Source organism: Dermochelys coriacea, chromosome 8 (genome assembly GCF_009764565.3).
Source record: "Dermochelys coriacea isolate rDerCor1 chromosome 8, rDerCor1.pri.v4, whole genome shotgun sequence".
Classification (NCBI taxonomy): domain Eukaryota; kingdom Metazoa; phylum Chordata; order Testudines; family Dermochelyidae; genus Dermochelys; species Dermochelys coriacea.
In genome coordinates this window covers 40520156-40537137 of record NC_050075.1, presented here as the reverse complement: position 1 = coordinate 40537137, position 16982 = coordinate 40520156, and the positions used below count along the sequence as shown (strand labels likewise).

General features: G+C 44.7%; 1 long non-coding RNA gene across 1 annotated transcript; it reads left to right on the top strand.

Moving 5' to 3' along the window:
* Positions 1 to 2292: 2292 nt before the first annotated feature.
* On the top strand, positions 2293 to 4772 carry LOC119859646. Its single transcript, XR_005294287.2, has 3 exons — positions 2293 to 2361; positions 2605 to 2638; positions 3983 to 4772. It is a non-coding gene; the product is annotated as an uncharacterized LOC119859646 (long non-coding RNA).
* The last annotated feature ends 12210 nt before the right edge of the window (positions 4773 to 16982 follow it).

Genomic DNA, 16982 nt, shown 5'->3' with positions numbered 1-16982 from the left:
ATGTAGGTATCAACATTCTCCTGTGTGCAGGGATGGAAGAGGGGAGAAATCACTGTGAACTCTGTGGGGCAGCATACCCTGGGAGAATAACATGAGGGGGAAAGGAGTCCAGGAGAGCTGGCTGTATTTTAAAGAATCCTTATTGAGATTACGGGGACAAACCATCCCGATGTGTAGAAAGAATAGTAAATATGGCATGCGACCAGCTTGGCTTAACAGTGAAATCCTTGCTGATCTTAAACACAAAATGGAAGCTTACAAGAAGTGGAAGATTGGACAAATGACCAGGGAAGAGTATAAAAATATTGCTCAGGCATGCAGGAGTGAAATCAGGAAGGCCAAATCACACCTGGAGTTGCACCTAACAAGAAATGTTAAGAGTAACAAGAAGGGTTTCTACAGGTATGTTAGCAACAAGAAGAAAGTCAAGGAAAGTGTGGGCCCCTTACTGAATGAGGGAGGCAACCTAGTGACAGAGGATGTGGAAAAAGCTAATGTACTCAATGTTTTTTTTGCCTCTCTCTTCACGAAGAAGGTCAGCTCCCAGACTACTGCACTGGGCAGCACAGCATTCGAAGGAGGTGACCAGCCCTCTGTGGATAAAGAAGTGGTTCGGGACTTTTTAGAAAAGCTGGACGAGCACAAGTCCATGGGGCCGGATGCGCTGCATCCAAGAGTGCTAAAGGAGTTGGCGGATGTGATTGCAGAGCCATTGGCCATTATCTTTGAAAACTCATGGGGATCAGGGGAGGTCCTGGACGACTGGAAAAAGGCTAATGTAGTGCCCATCTTTAAAAAAGGGAAGAAGGAGGATCCTGGGAACTACAGGCCTGTCAGCCTCACCTCAGTCCCTGGAAAAACCATGGAGCAGGTCCTCAAGGAAACCATTTTGAAGCACTTTGAGAAGAGGAAGGTGTTCAGGGATCAGTCAGCATGGATTCATCAAGGGCAAGTGATCTAATCTAATTGCCTTCTATGATGAGATAACTGGCTCTGTGGATGAGGGGAAAACAGTGGACTTTTTGTTCCTTGACTTTAGCAAAGCTTTTGACACAGTCTCCCACAGTATTCTTGCCAGCAAGTTAAAGAACTATGGGCTGGATGAATGGACTATAAGGTGGAGAGAAAGCTGGCTAGATTGTTGGGTTCAATGGGTAGTGATCAATGGCTCCATGTCTAGTTGGCAGCCGGCATCAAGTGGAGTGCCCCAAGGGTTGGTCCTTGGGCCGGTTTTATTCAATATCATCATTAATGATCTGGAGGATGGCATGGATGGCACCCTCAGCAAGTTTTCAGATGACACTAAACTGGGAGGAGAGGTAGATACTCTGGAGGGTAAGGATAGGATACAGAGGGCCCTAGACAAATTAGAGGATGGGGCCAAAAGAAATCTGATGAGGTTCAAGAATGACAAGTGCAGAGTCCTGCATTTAGGATGGAAGAATCCCATGCACCGCTACAGACTAGGGACCGAATGGCTAGGCAGCAGTTCTGCAGAAAAGGACCTAGGGGTTACAGTGGATGAGAAGCTGGATATGAGTCAACAGTGTGCCCTTGTTGCCAAGAAGGCCAATGGCATTTTGGGATGTATAAGTAGGGGCATCGCCAGCAGATCGAGGGACGTGATCATTCCCCTCTAGTTGACATGGGTGAGACCTCATCTGGAGGACTGTGTCCAGTTTTGAGTCCCACACTCCAAAAAGGATGTGGAAATATTGGAAAATGTCCAGCGGAGGGCAACAAAAATGATTAGGGGACTGGAACACGTGACTTATGAGGAGAGGCTGAGGGAACTGGGATTGTTTAGTCTGCGGAAAAGAAGAATGAGGGGGGATTTGATAGCTGCTTTCAACTACCTGAAAGGGGGTTCCAAAGAGGATGGATCTAGACTGTTCAGTGGTAGCAGATGACAGAACAAGGAGTAATGGTCTCAAGTTGCAATGGGAGAGGTTTAGGTTGGATATTAGGGAAAACTTTTTCACTAGGGGGGTGGTGAAGCACTGGAATGCATTACCTAGGGAGGTGGAGGAATCTCCTTCCTTAGAGGTTTTTAAGGTCAGGCTTGACAAAGCCCTGGCTGGGCTGATTTAGTTTGGGACTGGTCCTGCTTTGAGCAGGGGGTTGGACTAGATGACCTCCTGAGGTCCCTTCCAACCCTGATATTCTATGATTCTATGTGTTTGTGGGAAACTGTGTTCCAAATCTAGTTCTTTTCAGTTAGAGGTAGGCCATGAAGTCTGTAGATGACAAAATAATTAGTCTCAAGTATGACTGGGGTTTGAATTTTTCTCTAGAAACGTTCCATGGGCAGAGAGAAGAAAGACTGTGGAGTTCTGAATGTTTGCAAGCAGCCAGAACAGGGTAAGCCCTGTGGAAGCTAACACAGCATCCTGATGATTCCATCATGGCCGAATCCTGGGTGCTGATTCCTGCAAATTGGGGCAATGAGTGTGTTCAGTCTGAGTTATGGCATAGCGTGGCCTCTGCCAGTTCGCATTGAGGGCTCCCTTCATCACAGGGTCACATTAGCCATTTTGGCCATGGTATTACATTGGGCGCTTATGTTCAGCTGATTATCCACTATGACCCTCAATTCTCTTTCAGAGTCACTGCTTCTCAAGATAGAGTTCTCCATCCTGTAAGTATGGTTTACTTTGTTCCCAAATGTAAACATTTATATTTAGCCATGTTAAAACACATATTGTTTGCTTGCTTTTGCCCAGTTTTTCAAGCGATCTAGATCACTTTGAATCAGTGACCTGTCCTGTTCATAATATACGACTCCCTCAATTTGTGTCATCTGAAAACTTTATCAGTGATGATTTTATGGGTTTTTTTTACAGAGTATTGATAAATATATTTTGTATAAAGTAGGTACCAAACCCTGAGGGACCCCACTGGAAGCTGACCCAATCAATGATGTTTCCCCATTTAAAGTAGCATTTTGAGACCTATTAGTTAGCCAGCTTTTAATCCATTTTATGGTTGTGTATGTTAATTTTATCATTCTAGTTTTTTAATCACAGTGTTGTAATGGTCAAGCAAGCTCCACAAACAGCTTTTTTTAAAATCCTTGTATGTGAGTTATCTGAACCTGCTGATTTTAAAATGTCTAACTTTAGTAGTAGTTTAACATCCTCCAGAGATAGTAGGGGAATGGAGAGAGTGTTATCACCATAGGATGAGACTTCATCATTTCTCTCTTCCCCAAATACAGAAAAGAATTTATTCAACACTTCTGTCTTTTCTGCAGTATTATTGATAAGTCTACCATTTCCACATAGTAATGGACCAATACCGTTGTCAGGATTCTTTTTGTTCCTAATATATTTTAAAAAACTCCTTCCTACTGTCCTTAACTCTGCAGGCCATACATTTCTCCTTGTGGCCCTTGGCTTCCCTTATCAATTTTCTACAATTCCTAAACTTATGATTTATATAAATCACTATCAAGTTACCTTTTCTTCCAGTTGTTCTATATATGTATAACTTTTTACAGCTATCTTCATTTCTCCTCTAAACCAGATTGTTGTTTTTTTAATCGCATAGTCTTATTTCTCAGTTGTGGCTCTTGGGACATCAAGTAAAGTGTTTTTAAATTATTCCCAATTATGTACATTTTTCTGAAAAAATTCATTCTCCCAGCTGATCTGGCTCCTAATTGTTTTCAGCTTTGTGAAATTGGCCCAATTAAAGCACCAAATATGTGTATTATAGGTCTGAACATTATTCTCTATTTCCCTCGGAATTTGAAGTTAAACCTCAGGAAAGGGGCCTGATAAAGCTGGCCTATCATTTTGGTTAATCCCTTTCTCACCTCCCTCCCAAGACCTTCTCTTCTTCAATAGCCATTTGCTGTCTCACAGAGAGGATCCCAAGAGGTGGGATGTCAATGTCACAAAGGGATCCCCCATTTCATATACATGGGGAAAGGGCTCTGAAGGGCTCAAAGTTGCTCAGTCTGATTTATTGAATTTTTCAGGCACTTTCCAGACCCGGCTCAAGAAACCTGACAGCATCAGTCTCCAGAGGATTCAGCTTTACACTGCTCAGAGACATATTAGATATGAAAAGGAATCATTCAGCGCTAAGGAATACAAGTGTCCTGGTCAGGGCCAACCACTTGATCAGGAGAAGCCCCAATATTTTCTTGTTGACATGTGTTGGAAAGCAAAAAGGTACAAGCCATGGATCCCATCTTCTTTACTGCACTCCTTCAGTGACCATTTTAAAGTCAAGTCCCACTGGAAATTACCTCTCTGAGGAGTCTCAGATCTCTGTCTCAATACAGCACATTCAGCCACTAGAAAGTCTTTGTGAAGTGTATATTTATTGTCATTCTTTAACACATACTTCCTCTCATTGCTTTCTTGTGGCACTGAAGCATGTAGAAGACCAAAGGTAGGACTACAGAAGGTTGTTAAAAATTCATCACAAATTAATGTCAGGGCAAGATTTGTGAAGTAATAGAGTATAAAGACCATTGAAATCATCATGCACACATGCATGCTCAAAGCACTGACATTCGTAGACAGAACTACACTGCTAAACTAAGCCCAAGAGACTTGATTAACAGGAAATTTTCAGAATGCCAATTAGGGAAAAGTTTACTGAACAAATTGTTTGCACTTGTACCCTAGAACCATCATGAATTTTAATTCTGAACTGATTTATGTGGCTGAAACAATAATTAAAGATGTATGAATGTTACCCATTCAGAAGGCTCTCTTACTGCTGTGTTATAACACAGGAGAAGACATCTGGGCGAGGAGGTGGATAGGTTCAGTTTTGAAGTGGGTCCACCTTAGTTGCCAGTCTAAGAGGAAATAAGAAAGCAAAAAAGTTCTTTCCCACTAAAAGACACACAATAGCATGCAGTTGTGTATGTGACTCCCCCGACCTGACTGTGCAGTAACTGACGTCCACTTTAATGTATATAATGTAGCAAAAAATTGAAAGCATGTGTGGCTGTTCCATGCAACTATTAACTTGTTTCCTGACTGCTTTGCTGTTCAGTTATGGGCAAAAGCTACCTTAACATAATGATTGTCAGGATTAATTTATCAAAGTCACTGTAGTATTTCCAGTCTGCTGCACCAGAGTGCTCTGAAACTAAACCCCCCTACCATGGCACTGTAGTCTGGGTAGCTATCTGTTCCAGGTCTAAACTACAGACTTCTGCTAGCTACTTGTGTCAGTCAGGGGTATGAGGAGGTGTGATCTCTGATGGGCATAGTTGTATTGGCAGAAGCTCCTATAGTGTAGATATAGCTATGCCAGAAAAGTTGTATTTTTACCAGTATAACTTGTTTCGTTCATGGGTGGTAGTTTTGCTATAATGCTACAAAGTGCAGCTTTACCACACACTAGGAGCTCTTTGCCAGTACAGTATACTGATACTCCTATACCAGCAAAGCACTCCTAGTATTGACATGGCCTCCTTTAATTTTAATAATGTGTATATCTATCTATCTATCTATCTATCTATCTATCTATCTGTGAGGTTGGTCTTGCTGGCTGAAAGGTAACTGGACCTCTGTATATACTAGAAAAGGCTTGCCAGTACAACCATATCATTATAGTCATTCTGGGGAGGTACAAAGACTAAATTGGATGCATCTAACAGCATGAAGCAAATACGAAATTTAGATTAGACCATATGCTTTTGTTGTTTTAACTTTCTCTCTGCTTGTTATATTCCTGTGGATATATAAATAATACTTTGTTTTGAACAAGCTGTTTTCTGTCACTGCACTCTCAATCTGGTCACTGTCCTGGAGATAAGTCTATAGCAAGGGCAAAGGTAATAGGGGTGGGAAACAGAGTGCTGTAGCCTGATGGTCCAATTTAAAGATGCAGTGAATTGTGGGATTCACTCTGAGAGAAGTGCAAGTTTAGGCCTGTCACTTGAAAGAGATACCCATGGAGAGACTGAAAGAGAGGTCACATGTACAGCTAACCATGAACTGTAACAACAGGACCTTGTGAATACTAAATAATTACATCAGATGGTTTTGTCAAGAATCCATAGGCCAAAAGTTATCCAGCCAAATAGTTCAGGAATAGTTATAAATAATGTGTACATTGTACAAAGCAATATCAGTTTGCAAATAAGTTATTAACCTAAAAAGAGGCTCAATTCCTGAGTAATATTCTTCATTCTAAATAGCTTGGCCAGATGTCCAAAAAAATTCATTTTGGAAAAAAAAAATATTTCATATAAAAATGAAACTTTCCTTTTGAAAATTTCTTTGTATATTGCTTTTATTATTTTATATTATTTCAAGACATGTGAGTAGCAGGAGGATATATGTCATATCATGTACTAGTACCAGTTACGTCATAATATTATGGAGAAAACAGAATTTTTTCTGAAACTAAATTTTCAAAACAAATACATTTCAGGGGAAATTTTTAAAATATTTAATTTTCATGCCAATTCAGAGAGAAAACAAATTTTGAAATGTCAGTTTTCCACAAAATGGAAATTGAGTTTTGACCAGCACCAGGTCTCAAAAAACTGGCTTTGGTTTGACTGAGTGCTTAGTAACCCCAGTGACTGCATCTTAGAAACACATGAGGGATGTCTGATACCAATCACTATAACTAATGGCATAGTATTAGGACAGTTGAACAGTGGCACACAGATCATGTACTGTACTTTTTTTTTCTAAGCTGATATGCCCATCTAACGAACAGCAGGGAGGATGCATGGATAAACAAAATTATTTTTTCTTCTTATCTGTGTTGTGGTAGTGCTTAGGAGCTGCACTCAGACCAGAACCCCATGGCACTAGGGGCTGTACAAATACAGCACATAAAAAAAAATGGTCCCCGAAGAGCTTCTGTCTAAGTATAGGTTTCAGAGTAGCAGCCGTGTTAGTCTGTATTCGCAAAAAGAAAAGGAGTACTTGTGGCACCTTAGAGACTAACAAATTTATTAGAGCATAAGCTTTCGTGAGCTACAGCTCACTTCATCGGATGCATTTGGTGGAAAAAACAGAGGGGAGATTGATATACACACACAGAGGACATGAAACAATGGGTTTATCATACACACTGTAAGGAGAGTGATCACTTAAGATAAGCCATCACCAGCAGCGGGGGGGAGGGGGAAAAGGAGGAAAACCTTTCATGGTGACAAGCAAGGTAGGCTATTTCCAGCAGTTAACAAGAATATCTGAGGAACAGTGGGGGGTGGGGTGGGGGGGAGAAATAACATGGGGAAATAGTTTTACTTTGTGTAATGACTCATCCATTCCCAGTCTCTATTCAAGCCTAAATTAATTGTATCCAGTTTGCAAATTAATTCCAATTCAGCAGTCTCTCGTTAGAGTCTGTTTTTGAAGCTTTTTTGTTGAAGGATAGCCACTCTTAGGTCTGTAATCGAGTGACCAGAGAGATTGAAGTGTTCTCCAACTGGTTTTTGAATGTTATAATTCTTGACGTCTGATTTGTGTCCATTCATTCTTTTACGTAGAGACTGTCCAGTTTGACCAATGTACATGGCAGAGGGGCATTGCTGGCACATGATGGCATATATCACGTTGGTAGATGCGCAGGTGAACGAGCCTCTGATAGTGTGGCTGATGTGATTAGGCCCTATGATGGTATCCCCTGAATAGATATGTGGACAGAGTTGGCAACGGGCTTTGTTGCAAGGTTAGGTTCCTGGGTTAGTGGTTCTGTTGTGTGGTGTGTGGTTGCTGGTGAGTATTTGCTTCAGATTGGGGGGCTGTCTGTAAGCAAGGACTGGCCTGTCTCCCAAGATCTGTGAGAGTGATGGGTCGTCCTTCAGGATAGGTTGTAGATCCTTGATGATGCGTTGGAGAGGTTTTAGTTGGGGGCTGAAGATGATGGCTAGTGGCGTTCTGTTATTTTCTTTGTTGGGCCTGTCCTGTAGTAGGTGACTTCTGGGTACTCTTCTGGCTCTGTCAATCTGTTTCTTCACTTCAGCAGGTGGGTATTGTAGTTGTAGGAATGCATGATAGAGATCTTGTAGGTGTTTGTCTCTGTCTGAGGGGTTGCCCCATAACCTCAGCCATGCAGAACACAATGCCATCCACAGCCTCAGAAACAACTCTGACATCATAATCAAAAAGGCTGACAAAGGAGGTGCTGTTGTCATCATGAATAGGTCGGAGTATAAACAAGAGGCTACTAGGCAGCTCTCCAACACCACTTTCTACAAGCCATTACCCTCTGATCCCACTGAGAGTTACCAAAAGAAACTACAGCATTTGCTCAAGAAAGTCCCTGAAAAAGCACAAGAACAAATCCGCACAGACACACCCCTAGAACCACGACCTGGGGTATTCTATCTGCTACCCAAGATCCATAAACCTGGAAATCCTGGACGCCCCATCATCTCAGGCATTGGCACCCTGACAGAAGGATTGTCTGGCTATGTAGACTCCCTCCTCAGGCCCTTCGTTACCAGCACTCCCAGCAATCTTCGAGACACCACTGACTTCCTGAGGAAACTACAGTCCATTGGTGATCTTCCTAAAAACACCATCCTAGCCACTATGGATGTAGAAGCCCTCTACACCAACATTCCACACAAAGATGGACTACAAGCCGTCAGGAACAGTATCCCCGATACTGTCACGGCTAACCTGGTGGCTGAACTTTGTGACTTTGTCCTCACCCATAACTATTTCACATTTGGGGACAATGTATACTTTCAAATCAGCGGCACTGCGATGGGTACCCGCATGGCCTCACAGTATGCCAACATTTTTATGGCTGACTTAGAACAACGCTTCCTCAGCTCTCGTCTCCTAATGTCCCTACTCTACTTGCGCTACATTGATGACATCTTCATCATCTGGACTCATGGAAAAGAAGCGCTGGAGGAATTCCACCATGATTTCAACAATTTCCATCCCACCATCAACCTCAGCCTGGACCAGTCCACACAAGAGATCCACTTCCTGGACACTACGGTGCTAATAAGCGATGGTCACATAAACATCACCCTATATCGGAAACCTACTGACCGCTATTCCTACCTACATGCCTCTAGCTTTCATCCAGATAATACCACACGATCCATTGTCTATAGCCAAGCTCTACGATATAACCGCATTTGCTCCAACCCCTCAGACAGAGACAAACACCTACAAGATCTCTATCATGCATTCCTACAACTACAATACCCACCTGCTGAAGTGAAGAAACAGATTGATAGAGCCAGAAGAGTACCCAGAAGTCACCTACTACAGGACAGGCCCAACAAAGAAAATAACAGAACGCCACTAGCCATCACCTTCAGCCCCCAACTAAAACCTCTCCAACGCATCATCAAGGATCTACAACCTATCCATCACTCTCACAGATCTTGGGAGACAGGCCAGTCCTTGCTTACAGACAGCCCCCCCAATCTGAAGCAAATACTCACCAGCAACCACACACCACACAACAGAACCACTAACCCAGGAACCTATCCTTGCAACAAAGCCCGTTGCCAACTCTGTCCACATATCTATTCAGGGGATACCATCATAGGGCCTAATCACATCAGCCACACTATCAGAGGCTTGTTCACCTGCACATCTACCAATGTGCAACCCCCTTGCTGATGATGAGTGACCATTACTGACTGCAGTTTCCCCCAGTGAGAGGGGACTAGATGACTACTGGTAGTGGCCACTGAGGCAAGGAGGGCCTAGAGGGCTGGGGGTTCCCCTGGGAGGGGAGACCCAGAATGTGGGGGTACTGCTGGGGCAGAACCCCAAGGTAAAGGGCACTGGGGTCCAGGAGGGACACTGGGGCCTGAGGCAGGCAAGACACTGGCCACTAGGAGCGCTCTGAGTGCTGGACAAGCTAATTCCCAAATGACCAGCAGCAGGCGCCGCACCAGTAAGTCATCGCTCTGCTACATGAAGACATCCAAGGCTGAGGATGCTATCCAGCTGCAGAGGACTGCTGTCACACTACGGAGGGAAGAGGATATGGCTCTGTCACAGGGAGGACACTGGCTGCTGGTTACTTCTGGCTGCTGGCAGTGCTCCACCCCTACTCCCAACCACCCACCATGACCTAACTTCATTCCATACAACCTGCCTCAGAAAAATCCTCCGTATCTTTTGGCCCAGAACAATCTCAAACCAAGATTTATTGACACAGTGCAGCCAGAGGATCTGAGCACCATCATTGCCAGGAGGCGTTGGATATGCATCGGTCATGTGCTTCGGATGGAAACTGATTCCATCACCAAAGTAGCAATAAGATGGACACCTGAAGGCAAGCGAAAATGAGGCTGCCCGAACACAACATGTCGAAGAGCTGTGGAAGCAGAGCTGAAAAACTTGAGGCACAGCTGGGGAACCACTGAAAGACTTGCCAGAAACAGACAAGAGTGGAGGAGCTTCGTCACTGCCCTAAATGCCGGCGGCATAATAAGGACATGATGACGACAAGGAAAAGGGAGAAAAATTGTTGTTCTTAACCTCTGAGGATAGGATGAGAGGCAATGGTCTTAAATTGAAACAAGGGAGGTTTAGGTTGAACATTAGGAAAAGCTGCCTAACTGTTAGGGTGGCTAAGCACTGAAATAAATTGCCTAGGGAGGTTGTGGAATTTCCATCATTGGAGATTTTTAAGAGCAGGTTAGACAAACACTTATGAGGGATGGTCTAGATAATACTTAGTCCTGCCATGAGTGCAGGGGAGTGGACTAGATGACCTCCAAGTCCCTTCCTGTCCTATGATTCTTCAAGACAAGAGCCGATGGCTAGAAACAGACAGATGGTAGAGTACAAGGAAGCAGTGAGGCAATACTGGTCGTCTCGATAGACAGTGGTCTCAGTGGCCTGTTTCCAAGTTTTTTCTAGCTGTCACAGTAAGGAGAGTTTTAAAGGAGGGATTTGAAGGAGTACAGTAGATGGCTTTGCAGCTATTTACAGGGAGCTCCTCCCATTTGTGAGGGCGACGTGAGAAAGCACAAAAATGCTTGTTTGAAAGTTAAAGTGGGTGATGAAGGCTGGCATCACTGGCTGATTGACAGCAGGCATTAACTTCATGATAGTCTACGAGAGATTGGCTGTGAAGGGCCTTGAAAATAAAGACAAGTTTGACAGAGAAAGGAGCAAGAGGAGGGATGTAAAAAGAGGGTCAAAAAGATGAAGTAGGAAAATGATCTTGGCAGCAGCTTTCTGAATGGATCTGTGTGTGGCAAGACTGCACTGTCAAGACCAAAGAAGCAAATGTAATTTTCTTGCAGTACCGGCTGGAGAGGAACCCAACCCACAAGATACAGCGTGACAGGACCAAGGAACCTCTAGTGGAAGTCATGCTGTCTGCACTTCTGGGAAATCACCAACTCCAAGCCATCAGAGAGAAGGATCAAAACTCAGTGGCAACATATCTAGATCCCTGATCCAAAAGCAGCATGGCTTCCTTCCTCTCAAGGAACAGGGAGGCGCATGCAGGCATACTCCTCTTGAAAACCAGTCTGAGTGACATGGTGGCTGAAGTCATTGCGTGGACACTCCAAGACATGGTCAGCAGTGGCCTCACCACCAGGAGGCAATGCTGCAGCAGATGCTGCAGCAGGAGGGGAGTACCACATGGGTACTGAGGGAGAGAGCAATAGGTCCTTCTGGAAGACTCTAGAGGATTTTGAAAAGAACAGCATTGCCTCTTCTACTAGGGTGACCAATGGTTCAGTTTTCCACCTGGACACCCGGTTGAAAAGGGACTCTGGCAGCTCCGGTCAGCACCGCCGACTGGGCCGTTAAAAGTTTGGTTGGAGGTGCTGCAGTGCTAAGGCAGGCTAGTCCTTACCTGTCTTGGCACCACACTGCATCCTGGAAGAGGCCAGCAAGTCTGGCTCCTAGGTGGGGAACCACGGGGCTCTGTGCGCTGCCCCCACCCCAAGCACTGATTGTGCACTGGGTGCTGACCGGAGCTGCCAGGTTCCCTTTTTCGACCAGGTGTTCTGGTCAAAAACCAGACACCTGGTCACCCTAGTCCTTGCTGCTGCTGCTCCATAGCTCTGAACCATGCTTCAACTGCCCCGAGAGATCCCTTTGCTGCTCCACCGAGCAAATCATGTCAGTAGCTCTGTCTCTTGCAGAGCCCAGGGGCAGCCTTGCCTGGCCCCAATCCTCAGAGAGGGACCAAGTAAGGTCTTTGGGGCAGCACCTAAAGAATGGGGGCCCAAGTGGCTGGGGAGTCAATCTAATGTTGCAGCAGGTGGTGGGATGGGTTCCTTGCTGCACCCCAGCACCCACCATTCCTTCTGTAGGCTTCCTGCTTCCATTATACTTAGTCTCTCACACCTTCAGGAAGGTCGACACAGCCAGGAGTAGGTTCAGAAGAGCATTTCTCCCCTCCCTAACTCTGGAGAGCTACCTACCATGTACCACCCCTGTATTAAAAACTAGGAAATTAAAAACAGCATTAGATAACAATCTGGGACGCATCAGGGCACACCCACCCGTAATCTTACCAGTACATCACTGGACATGGGCAATACCAGGAGAGATGAGCTGGAGTGCTGATGAGAAGTGAAATGGGAAAGTAACAGAAATACTTCTTGGGTGGATTATATCTACTAAGGGACAACCCATCCTAAATGCTCAATTACTGAAGGAAAATCTACACTCATCCCTATATTTGCTTTCTACAACCAACCCTCTGTATAACTTTTCATGAGTGATGTACCCAAGTATTCAGATTCTAATATCTAAACTGTATAGTTAAATTTATCTAAATTTGGGTTATTGCAGATTATGTGCTGTATGTATCTTATGAATTTTTAAACAAACTTTGTATTTGTGGATAATCTAAGCACTATACCCAGATGTATAGACCCTCTTTTATCAACCTGTGTATCATAAATTTTTAAAATTAGCTTTAATAAAACAAATTGAATGCAGGGATAATGAAATGTTTCCCTGTTTGTATCAGTAAAGGGTAGAAGGACTGTACTTAGCTTGTCCTGATTGAGGGGGTCACCCTCAGTGCTTAATTTTTGTCAAGTGTGAGGCCCAGCACATCTAAGCTTGGTAGTTCATAGCCCCGGGACCTCTGGGCTTGCCACATCAGCTGTGAAAGTAAAAAACTTGCGTGAGCCTCGGCAACTCTTTCATTACAAATTAAGCACTAAACTGCATTCACTAAGCAAGGGGTTTGGATGGCAGAGCCCAGTGCGGGGCGGGGAGGGGAGAGAAGGCAGGGGGACAGGTGTTTTGCTTGGTAATGTGGGCTCTGCCTAAGAGTCACAGGTACTATTTGACCTGCTCCTCTCCCTTGTTTAAAGATGGAGCTGATTAGGCTCCACTGAGCATTTTTTGTTTTGTTAAGTGACCACTAGAGGGGAAATCACTGATAATCACATTTAGGTGCTTAGACCTGCTGTGGGACAGTGTTCTGTGGAAGACCCTGCCCAGCCTGCACTAGGAATGAGGTTCCCCCAATGAAAGCTGAAATCATGTACAGCTCGGTGGAACCTCAAGAGACTGACTCACAGAGGTCACAGTGGCAAGTGACAGCAGGTGACAGTACAGGGCCATCAGGTGGAGTGAACAGTGGCATTGCAAACAGTGAACAGAGTAAGCGGCTAGAGCGAGTGGCAAGCAGCTGGAGGAACGAGCAAGGTGCCTTCTCCCTCCCCCATCTCCTCCAGGTTGGGAGATGAACTTATGCGAAAGTACCTCTGAACTCTGGGTCTCCATTGACCAAGGACAACAACTATGAGTGGGTGTGGTGGAGGGAGAAGGAAGGGGTATGTTAAAGCAACATTTGTTTGTTGGACTATGTTTTTGTGACTTTGCTCCAGAATGCCGGATCTGTGACTGGAAAACTTATATAAATATACATTTATTAGTAGGCCAAAATTTTTAAATGCATTCTTTGCCAACATTGTTATCTCACGTTATCACTATCTCAGAAAGTGGTTATCTTGGGGAATGTAAAGTGGCTAGCTGGGGCTCAACCCTCTCTGGGGTGGTGGGGAGCACACCAGCTCACGACACGCAGATAATGTTTGGGAGAATTAGTCCAGGAGTCTCCCTGAGTAGCCCTTGCAGCAACTGAAACAAGCACCGTAAGCTCGGGCCCTAGGTCAGGGCGGGGCAACAATAAGTCAGGTGCTCAGGCGCTCTGGCAGGGGCTGAGCAGTAGCAAACAGTATATAGAAATAGGCCCAGGCCCTGGGTCAGGGCGGGGCAACCAAGTCAGTAGCTCCGGCCCTCAGGCAGGGGCTGAGCAAACAGTTCAATGTTAGCAGGCCCAGGCCTCTAAAGGACCTGGAAGAGGGGGAGACTGCCACCCATAGTTGGGTGGCAGGGTGGATGCAGGCCTTCCCACTCCACTGTGTCCCAGTCCGGGGCCCTAGCAGCAGCAGAAGACCCCCTGCTGTGTCAGTGGGGCTCCTGGCAGCAACACACTGACATAGGCTCTGGCAGTGCCTCAGCCAGACTACAGTCGGCTGCCCCTGGCTACTTCCTGATTCCCCCCTTGGGGTACCTGGGTCCAGGCGGTGTCCTCTAGGGCATCCAGCACCATGGGTTCTTCAGGGTAGCGGGCAAGCAGCAGGCCCGGCAACTCCTCCAGGTAGCGGCCACAGGGCAGGTCCGGCAACTCCTCTGGGTAGCGGCTGCAGGGCAAGTCCGGCCAGTCTTGGTGTGCGCCTTGGCTTCCCAGTCTCAGGCCAGGCTGGAGGCAGCTGGGCCCCCAATCAGCTCTGAGGGTGATCTTTTATACTTCCGGGTCGCTGCCTGACCCTCTGACGGATGGGCTCAGAGCTCCCTAGCTCCACCCTCTCTGGCACCCGGATGGGCTTGTCCCTCTCTGGGGCCATATTGGGATCCAGGAAGTGGGTGGGCGAAGCCACACCGCTTGACTACAGGGAGTTTCTGTATTAAACATTTTTATCATCTTTTTACATAAGAACGGCCATACTGGGTCAGACCAATCGTCCATCTAGCCCAGTGTCCTGTCTTCTGACAGTGGCCAATGCCAGGTGCTTCAAAGGGAATGAACAGAACAGGGCAATTATTGAGTGATCGATCCCCTGTAATCCACTCCCAGCTTCTGGCAAACACTCAGAGCATGGTGTTACATCCGAGCCCCTCCTGCTAATACCATTGATGGATCTATTTTCCATGAACTTATTTAATTCTTTTTTTAAGCCTGTTATAATTTTGGCCTTCACAACATCCCCTGGCAAAAAGTTCCACAGGTTGACTATGTGTTGTGTGAAGAAGTACTTCCTTTCAGTTGTTTTAAACCTGCTGTCTATTAATGTCATTGAGTGACCCCCTAGTTCTTGTGTTATGTGAAGGAGTAAATAACACTTCCTTTATGCACTTTTTCCACATCAGTCAAGATTTTATAGACCTCTATCGTAACCCCTCTTAGTTGTCTCTTTTCCAAGCTGAAAAGTCTCAGTCTTATTAATAAAAAGAAAAGGAGTACCCGTGGCACCTTAGAGATTAACAAATTTATTAGAGCATAAGCTTTTGTGAGCTACAGCTCACTTCATCAGATGCATCGGAGCTGTAGCTCACGAAAGCTTATGCTCTAATAAATTTGTTAGTCTCTAAGGTGCCACGGGTACTCCTTTTCTTTTTGCGAATACAGACTAACACGGCTGCTACTCTGAAACCAGTCTTATTAATCTCGCCACATATGGAAGCTGTTCCATACCCCTAATAATTTTAGTTGCCTTTTTTAGTACCTTTTTCAACTCCAATATATCTTTATTGATATGGGGTGACCAGAACTGCACCCAGTATTCAAGATGTGGGCATATCGTGGATTTATATAGTAAAAGTGGAGGAGCTTGGTTTAACAGACCAACCAGCAAAGCCAATGCTGAAAACCCCATGAAAAGGCTGGAAAACACCAAGCCTCTGGACTGCATCGACATGCAGAAAGCCTTATAAATCAGTCACTTTTAGAAGTGCTTAATGAGGCTGTTAAAAATTCTGGAGACACAACACAGTTTATGCAAACAAACGTGGCTGTCGCATCATACTTTCTATTTAAAGAGATACCACACACTACAAACTGGAAGCCAATGTTAAGTGCATTGTCACTTGTTAATCCTGAAGTTGGACACTGGTTCCAACCAAATGCTCACTATCTTTCTGCAAAACACTCAGGTGACTGGTTAGAAGCATGCAATGCAATAGTGAAAGACTCAGCAGTTGAAAAAGTAATGAACTCTCTCACCGCATTCAGAAAATGTGCATACGTGACCGATCAATGCACTGATGCAAATGGACATCAAGTATTAAATCATTGCGTACATTATTTTGATGTCAGTGGTAGGCCAGTAGATGCCTTTCTAGATGTTCAGGTTAAAGAAGACACATGGCTGCATCTGTGACAACCTACATTTTAGAAGAGTTAAATGCTCGTAAATTGAACCCCAAACAGATGGCTACTTGTGTATTTGATGGAGTTGCAAACTTCTCTGGAAGACATAGTGGAGAACAAGCTTTGCTCAGAGAAAAATGTAACGCTAATCTCTCCTATACTCACTGCAGAGGCCATCTACTCCAACTAGTACAAGTGCGAGCTACAGAATCTTCAAAAGACATTTAAAAAAACATAAATTTAATGTTTTCATTATACTCTTTTTTTTTTCAGCAAACATCCAAAAGGACTGAATGTCTTGGAAAAAAATAGAAGAGACACTGGGACTCTAGTTCAAATGAGTCCAACGTGGGAAAACCCACTGGCTTTCTCATGAGTGATCCTTGGCTGTTGTCTTAAAATTACTGCAACTGTTATTACTGGCTTTGGAAAGTATCTACCAGATGGGATGGATCTAAATAGTGAGGCTAGTGGACTACTTTTGCTACTACGTTCAGAGAAGATTAGTGCCATTCTCTCTCTTAAAAAAGAAAAGGAGTACTTGTGGCACCTTAGAGACTAACAAATTTATTTGAGCATAAACTTTCGTGAGCTACACGTTTAGCTCATGAAAGCTTATGCTCAAATAAATTTGTTAGTCTCTAAGG